At 61.3% G+C, this 7,570-nt stretch overlaps 1 protein-coding gene across 6 annotated transcripts in view; it reads left to right on the top strand.

Annotated features, from left to right (window-relative positions):
- The first annotated feature begins 899 nt into the window (after window positions 1–899).
- The window catches only part of TENM4 (teneurin transmembrane protein 4), a 733,541-nt gene continuing 726,870 nt past the window's right edge, over window positions 900–7,570 (top strand). For 5 of the 6 annotated variants that reach the window (XM_055320381.1, XM_055320386.1, XM_055320385.1 and 2 more), the window contains exon 1: window positions 900–1,324. The gene's annotated coding sequence lies outside the window, so the exon portion shown is untranslated. Of the gene's footprint in view, window positions 1,325–2,891; window positions 2,958–7,570 lie in introns of those variants that run through there. The other variant, XM_055320379.1, reaches the window with a different exon arrangement.

The raw sequence follows: 7,570 nt of genomic DNA, 5'->3' as shown, positions 1-7,570 counted from the left end.
CAAATCTCTTGGACCACGTTCTCTGCAGTTATTTTTTAAATGATTGTTATCACGACTGAGTAGCTGTTACCATGGTTTTAGGGAAGTTGTCCGAGGGAGGGCCTTTCTTTGGGCATCTTGCGAGCCTGAGGAAGGAACTCAAGTTCTCAGCTCTTAATTACCTCTGGCTGTGCTGCAGCAGCAGCGCGGGAGGGACTGACCCCGGAAAAGTGTCGAGGGTGTGAAATAGCATCAGGGGCTGGCGGGGCGGGGAGCCGCCGGCCCAGGAGCCCCCGGGGACGGGCGAGGGGGGTGTGTGTGTGTGGGGGGGGAGGCAGGGCGAGGGGCCGAGAGGCTGCACCTCGGAGGCACGGGGGAGAGGGCCTACGCGGGAGGCCAGAGAACAAAAGGCAGGGGGAGAGGAAGTAGGGGAAAGTCGGGACGAGGAAGGAGAAAGTTGGAGAAAGGGCCTGGAACAGCGAGCGGAGACGGTAAAAGCGCAGAGCGAGAGAGATACTGCACTGAGGCTACTAGGAGCATCGAGAAAGAAAAGGCAACACAAGGGAGCGAAGATGGAGAAGGGAGCGGAGTGCAAGGAGGCCCGGGGGAGGACGCAGAGCCCCGGGCGCGCCGGGCGGCGGCGAGGGCCCCGGGAGGCCGCGCGTGCCCCGCGTGGCGCCCCCCGCGCCGCGGCGCGGCCCTGCCCCGCGGCTCGCCCAGCCCGCAGGGTCGGCTCCCGCCTCCCATTCATGTAACCTGCGTGTGCGTGTGCGCGCGCGCGCGTGTGTGCCTCGCTCGCTCGCCCGGTCTGTGAGAGCGAGGGTGGGGGACGGAGGCAGGCGGGCGAGCAGGCAGGGAGGGGAAGGAGAGGAGGGAAGCTATTAAACACACACACTCACACGCGCGCGCTCGCACGCAGCCGCCCCAACCCCCCAGAAGCCTCGGGATTGCAGCTGTTTCATGTGGGGCAGCAGTGCTGGCAGGGACGCCGGCCGGGAGCGGCCGGGAGCGGGAGCGGGAGCGGGGGCCGGAGCGGGAGCGGGAGCGGGGGCCGGAGCCGGAGCCGGAGCCCGAGCCGGAGCCCGAGCCGGAGCCGGAGCCCGAGCCGGGGCCGGGCGTGCGCGCGCGGCTGGAGGCTCGCTCGGGCTCCGCCGCCCTCGGGGGCTGTTGTTGGTCTCGCTGGAGCTGAGCGCGGAGCCGGGACCCGCTCCTTCCTGGGCGCCCTGCTCGGGCTCGCGGAGCCGAGGAGCCGCGCCGCCGAGCGCCGGAGGAGCCCCCGGCGCGGCGCCGAGCCTCGCTGCCGCCCTCCTCCCCGCGTCCCCGGCGGTGGCAGCCTGCAGCCACGGTAAGGCGGCGCGCTCCGCTCCACGGAACAGCGCCTTGGGGACGGCGGCTGCGTCTCGCCGGCTCCCCCGTCCGTCCTCGCTCGTTGGCCGCGGCGGGGTCGGGGCCGCTCGCGCGGACGGCCGGGGGCTCCCGGAGACGCTCGCCTGCCCCCTCGGCCCGCGCTGGGGGAGCACGGGAGGGAGGCTGCCCGCGAGGCGAGGCGAGGCGAGCCGGTGTGGAGCCCGAGCCCCGGAGCCGCAGCCCCCGGAGCCCGCCGCGGACTAGAGTCCGGGAGCCGAGGTTAGGGGAGAGCCGGGAGGCGGGCGCGGGGCCGGGACTCCGGACTGCGGGTGGGAGCGAGGCGGCGCGCGCGGGTTCGCCTTCCTCCTCACCGGGATCCCCTTCCCCGCCCCAGCCCCAGCCCCAGCCCCAGCCCCAGCGTCCGCAGCCCCGCTGCAGAACCAGCCTGCCCCTGGGCCCCGGCGGGCGCAGGAGGAGCCTGGGAGGTGGCGCCGGGCTCTGGCGGCTGCAGCCTGTCCTGCGGGGCGAGCGCTGGCTGCAGCGGCCCCGTGCGCGCGGCGCGGGGAGCGGAGGAACCGGAGGAACCGGAGGAACCGGAGGGCGACCCCGGCCCGCGCCCTCTGCAGCCCGCGCGGCGCTCGCCGGCCCTCGCCCGCCGCCCTGCAGCGGCGCGGACGTTGCCTTCCCGGCGAGCGCGGGCTGCCGCCGCGGGTGGACGCTCGGAGCGCTCCCGCGTGAGTGTGACTGCGTGTGTGTGTGTGTGTGTGTGTGTGTGTGTGTGTGACCACTCGCACCCCCGGCTCGGACAAACGTGCTCTGGCTCCGTCATTTTCCTCGCGTTTTAAGAATGCGGTCTAATGAGGGAAGCAGACGTGAAGGTGGTGTTGGAGAGAGAGAGAGAGAGAGAGAGAGAGAGTGTGTGTGTGTGTGTGTGTGTGTGTGTGTGTGCGCGCGCGCGCAAGCAGGGACTACACAGCCAGCCACGGGGGGCGAGGGACGGTTCAACCGGTGAGTCCTCCTTGGCTGGCAGGTAGGGAGGGCTTCGCTGGCCGCGGGCCGCCCCTTCTCCTGTCCCCGCCTAGGCGAGGTTGGAAAGTACTGGAAATTCAACTGCGTGGTCTCTAACTTTGGAAGTTGGCTTCCCTTTCAGGGCGGCACGTTAAGGCGATTTGTGCGCCCTGGTACGTGCGGACGAGGGTATCTCCACGGGGTTGGGTAAAGGGCCCTCTTCACAACCGTGCCAACCCCCCCCCCGCCCCCGTCCGTTTCTCTATCTCCTTCCCACCCACCCCCGGCCCTGACGACGTTTGTAGGAATGCAGTTATCCCTAAGCCACCATTGCCGCGAAAGGGGCGCATTAAAGTAGCCTGGGTAGACCCCGGTGCACCCTTGGACTTGGCGAATCCACGCGATCGCCTTGCTGCTTTGTGGAAGGCGGCGGCGGGGCACGCTTGGGATTCGAGTGCGGGGGCGAGAGGGTGCCCAAGTGCTGAGCTGTGCGGCGGTGCACGCAGGATCTGCCGCGCGGCATCGCGGGCAGTTATATAAACTGGCCCAGTGATTTCCCAGCGCCGTAATGCGAGCACCGCGTTCGCGAAAGGCAAGACTGAAAGTTTGCCTGCGTGGGGAATGTAAGTACCGCGGCGCACCCATCCCGGGACCGGAGAGCAGGGAGACACCTGGCACCACGGCGCCCACTTCCTGGATCGCGTTGGGTGCTGATTCCACTGTCCCCAAAGAACCGGTTATTGAGCTGGGAATTGAGTAGAGGCTCCGGGATTGGTCAGAGAGAAAAAGCCAGTCAGAACCCAGGGCCCATGGGGTCCCCAGAGCCCGAGCCTGCCTCGGGAGGTGTTGGGAGACCTTGCAGGGGATGCTCTTTCAGGAAACTAACTTTGCCTCCCGGGGAATCCCGAAGCCTCGCTTCTCCGCCCCCCCCCCCCCCATCTCCTCCAACCCATCTTTCACACCCAGTGTCTGTCCTCCGTGTGTTTAGGAACCTGCCTGAGCTGTTTGGTTCACCTTGGAGATGCCAAGCGTGCCAGCCGTCCGGACCCACTCTGGCGGGGGTTACGAGGGAGAGTGCTGGCCGCCGCCAGGCTTGGCCACCCCTGGGCACCCAATCCTGGCTTCCTGGGCAGGCTGGGCGCCCCTGGGGTGGGATGGGGAGGAGGGCATTGCACGGCCTCCGCCCCCTCGCTGCTCTCCTACGCGGACTGCAGTTTGCTTCTGTTGCAACTGCTTCTCAGAGCTGCCGCAGCCTGTAGCATGTTGATGGTCTTTGATGGAGAAACCACAGTAGTGGAAGTGCTTTTAAATCGCTGTGGGTTTTTTTTTTTTTCGCCTGTAGAGGGATAAAGCACCCCAGCCCTAGAGGCGTGCGGAACGCTGAAGTCTGAGGCTCAGGGGCCCTGAACTCCCTCGCCCCCGCCCCCGCCCCCCACCCCGCAGGCCGGAGGCGGTGGTGCGCCCGGGTGGACGGGAGGGTTTTGTTTTCGCCACCTTCCTCCGTCCCGAAACCCTGCATCCCCTCCCCCTGAAATCCCGGGTCTGTCTGAGTGCGTTCCGAGCTGCAAAATAAATCCTCCCTGCGCAGACCTGCGGGCCCGTTCGGATTTCCTGCCGCTGCCATGAGCCTTAACAATGCGATCACAAGCTCGCGCTCCGCGGGGGGAGACTCCCCAGGTGCCGGCCGGCCGCGCCTTGACCTTGCCGAAGGCGCCGGTAGCCGGCGGCCGGGGAGGCTCCGGGCGGGCCGCGCGGGTCCGCGGGGGCGGGGGGCGCCGCGGAGGGGGCTGTGCTCGGCGGGCCAGGGCGGGAATCCGGCGGCGGCGGCGGGGCGGGGCGGGGCGGGGCGCGGCGGCAACCTGTTTCCCCGCGCACTGGCGCTGCTCGGCCTCCCCGCGGCGTCTCGGGTCTGCGGCGCGGGCCAGGCCCCCTGCGCTCTCCGCCGTCCTCTGCGGGGGCCCCCGCCCTGGAGCTCCCGGGAGGGCCGAGCTGCGCCGCAGTCCGCGCGAGCCGGGCCGCCGGGTGGGCGGGGCCAGCGCGGGAAACCCGAGCCCCGGCCCCGCGGCGCCCCCCGCCCCGCCCCCGCCCGGCCCGGCCCGGCCCTCCGCGCCCCCGCCGCGCCCCCGCCGCGCCCCCGCCGCGCCGCTTAGCCCCGGGGCTCTCCTGCCGAAGTTAGCGGGGGTGTTTTCACAGGTGGTGGTGGGAGCAAGTTTGTGCGCGCGCGTGTGTGTGCGCGTGTGTGCGCGCGCGGGGCGAGCGGGGGAGCGCGCGAGCGCGAGGGAGCCTGCAAGTGGGGCGTGCGGCGAGGCCAGGCTTCGCGCGGAGATGGAATCCCCCCTCTGTAGGCGTTATGAGGCAGTGATGGCAGGGAACCCGCTCCCCTGGGGAGGGAGGTGATGCGCGTCCTCCCTCGGCGCGGAGCTGGGCCAGTCTGAGCGGCTCTCCCGGGGCGGACGAGCGCAGCCCCCCGCGGAGCCTGGCGTGCGGCCGGGCCCGGTGAATGTCGCCCAAGGGGACGCCCCGAGCTTCTCCAGGCAAAACTCGGGACGGAGGTGGCCCCGCGGCTGTAGGGGGCCGATCCAGGGAGGGGTCATCCCCAGCGTGTGTGTTTAAGTGAGCGGGAGCGGAGTGGGGGTTGGCGTGTGAATTCACCGTCTTCTGAGGGTGGGGGAGTTGTCAGGGATGGAGGGGACCGGTTTCAGAGATTTCTTGGATCCATCCGTCTGCCAGCTTCCTACTTGGGGATGGAGGGTAGAACGGGGGCACTAAGCCTGCAAACCGCCCTCCGGGACTGCGGAGCGGGGGAGGGTTAGCCTTGGTCCCTGCGGGGCGGGGGCGGGGGCGGGGGCTCCAGGGAGCGACCGAAACAAGTATCTCCAGAGGGCAGTTCTGCAGCGAAGGAAATAATCTGGGATATGAGGCAGTGAACCCCCCACTGAACGGGTGTTGCCGTGGGAGATCGGCTGTTGTAGTAGTGGGCGATTTGGATCAACAGGGGCTCTCCCCCAGTAGATCGGACTCTCTGTGGTATAATCTCTTTAACCCTACCTGGTTTTGCGGGACTAAATTGATGGGCTGTAACTTTGACTCCTTTATTTACTGGGTAGAAATCACGGTGATGTGGCCTTAGGCAAGTTAGCTTTGGAACTTCTGTTCTCTCCTGTAAATGGGAAGATATTCTCTAGTTTACGACAAAACAAGGATTAGTGTCACAGAACGTCACTGAGGATCATTCCCTTGCGCTTCCTTCATCCCTTTCCAGCTCTGTGCACTTGTTGGGTGGGGGTTGGGCAGGAAAATCAACAGCCCAAAAAGTACCAGCATCTATCTACAGTCTATTTAAAAACAGCCCAAGTGCTTGAAACAAAAATATCTTCTCTTTTCTTAGAAAAGTCATTTCCAGTTTTGTTAGAATTTCTCCCTCATTGAATCCCTTTTTATGACAGAATTATATCCTTGTGCAGATTGGCATGTTACATAACCTGATATTTCCAGATCAAGAGTTAAAAATATGGGAAAGAGGGTGATTAGGAATTTAAGACAAAGACTGCTGGACACCACAAGCAAGGGACTCAAGTAAGATGCCCTCTTACACTCTTTAACTCAGAGGGGTTGAAGAAAATGACATTGAATATCACCTGGGGGATCCCTGGATGGCGCAGCGGTTTGGCGCCTGCCTTTGGCCCAGGGCGCGATCCTAGAGACCCGGGATCGAATCCCACGTCGGGCTCCCGGTGCATGGAGCCTGCTTCTCCCTCTGCCTGTGTCTCTGCCTCTCTCTCTCTCTCTCTCTCTCTCTCTCTCTCTCTCTCTCTCTATCATAAATGAATAAAAATTTAAAAAAATAAAAAAAAAGATCACCTGGTATAGATCCTCACCTGGGTACTCAGCCCCCTAGCCAGTTCCAACAACCAGCTACTCTGCCTGGATCTCCAGCTGGCCACTGTTCCTGTCCCCATCTCCCACATCCATAAATCTCAAACGGGAAACAAAAGAACAATGGGATTTAAATAACCTCCTTGCAGATTTGATTCCAAGAGCCTAGCGGGGTAAATCAACGTCAATTCTAGATCTGAGAGACCGATTTTTACCTGCCTTCTTACATGGTTTATCAGGCTGGCTTATTGTAGCTGAAAGCTGAATCACTCTATCTTTTCTCTGCACTGACAGACTGCTGTGGAGGCCACTTTGAAAGTGACATGTGCCCCAGTTCCCAGGATGTCCAGCATATTATGGATCCCTGAATGTATAGTTTTTCATAAGAAAAGCTTCTAATGAAACACTGTTAAGTGTAGATTCTTACATCTTCAGGTCCTCTGGGCCTTATATACTTATTAGTTTGTTACAGTTCTTAAACTTTTATTGTCTTCTAATCATCAAAGTGTGTGTGTATATATATATATATATATACACACACACTTTGATAATACATAGACATATATATATATTCACAGTTGCACGGTAAGGCAATAAGGAGAAAGCAGAAAATAAGTTTCACCACATTTTGAGTCGTAACTTGTGACTTTATGCATGTAAAAAGATGAGATCATGGTCGTAATATACTGAATCTGTATTTTCATTTAATGATAAGTCTTTCCATGTTATGACATTTCTCCCTATGGCGACATATTTAATGGCTACCTAGAACCTCAGTGTTTTAATATGCCATAATTTATTTAAACAGCACTGACATTTTTTGACTTCTTGTTTATTTTTAGTTGTTCTTTTTTGATTGAAACAAAGCTGCAGTAACCACCCTTGTACACACTGTGTAATTTTATTATTTCCTGGAGATAAATTCCTAGAAAGTAGGATTGCAGGGTCACAGGCATATGCCATGCTAAGACTTCTGTCACACATGAGAAGCAGTAGGCTTCTAGTGATTTCTACTTTGTCTTTTAAACCAGAATATGGCTGTTTACTCTGCAATCCCTTATAGGCTTGGGAGCCTGGGTAGTAGAGGGAGGTGAGGGTGACAATCAAACCTCAAGCCAGGGATTTGCATAACTTTGAGCCGTTCTGCTGAAGTGATAGGCAAATCCTTTCTGGAGAACATTTTTCTTCCCTGGCTGTTTACGAATCATCACTTTCTGTAGCGCTTCAGCCAGCGATGGAGTTGAAATATGTAAATATGTTCCTCTGTATTGTAGGTGGGGCTGGCTCCACAGTGAATGACAAACAGTTCCTCAGAGAAGTGTATGTGTCTAGCATTTGCTCAGGCAGTGGATTTCACCCC

This window comes from Nyctereutes procyonoides, unplaced genomic scaffold (assembly GCF_905146905.1).
Source record: "Nyctereutes procyonoides isolate TBG_1078 unplaced genomic scaffold, NYPRO_anot_genome, whole genome shotgun sequence".
Taxonomy (NCBI): Eukaryota; Metazoa; Chordata; class Mammalia; order Carnivora; family Canidae; genus Nyctereutes; species Nyctereutes procyonoides.
This window is presented reverse-complemented; position numbering and strand designations above follow the sequence as displayed.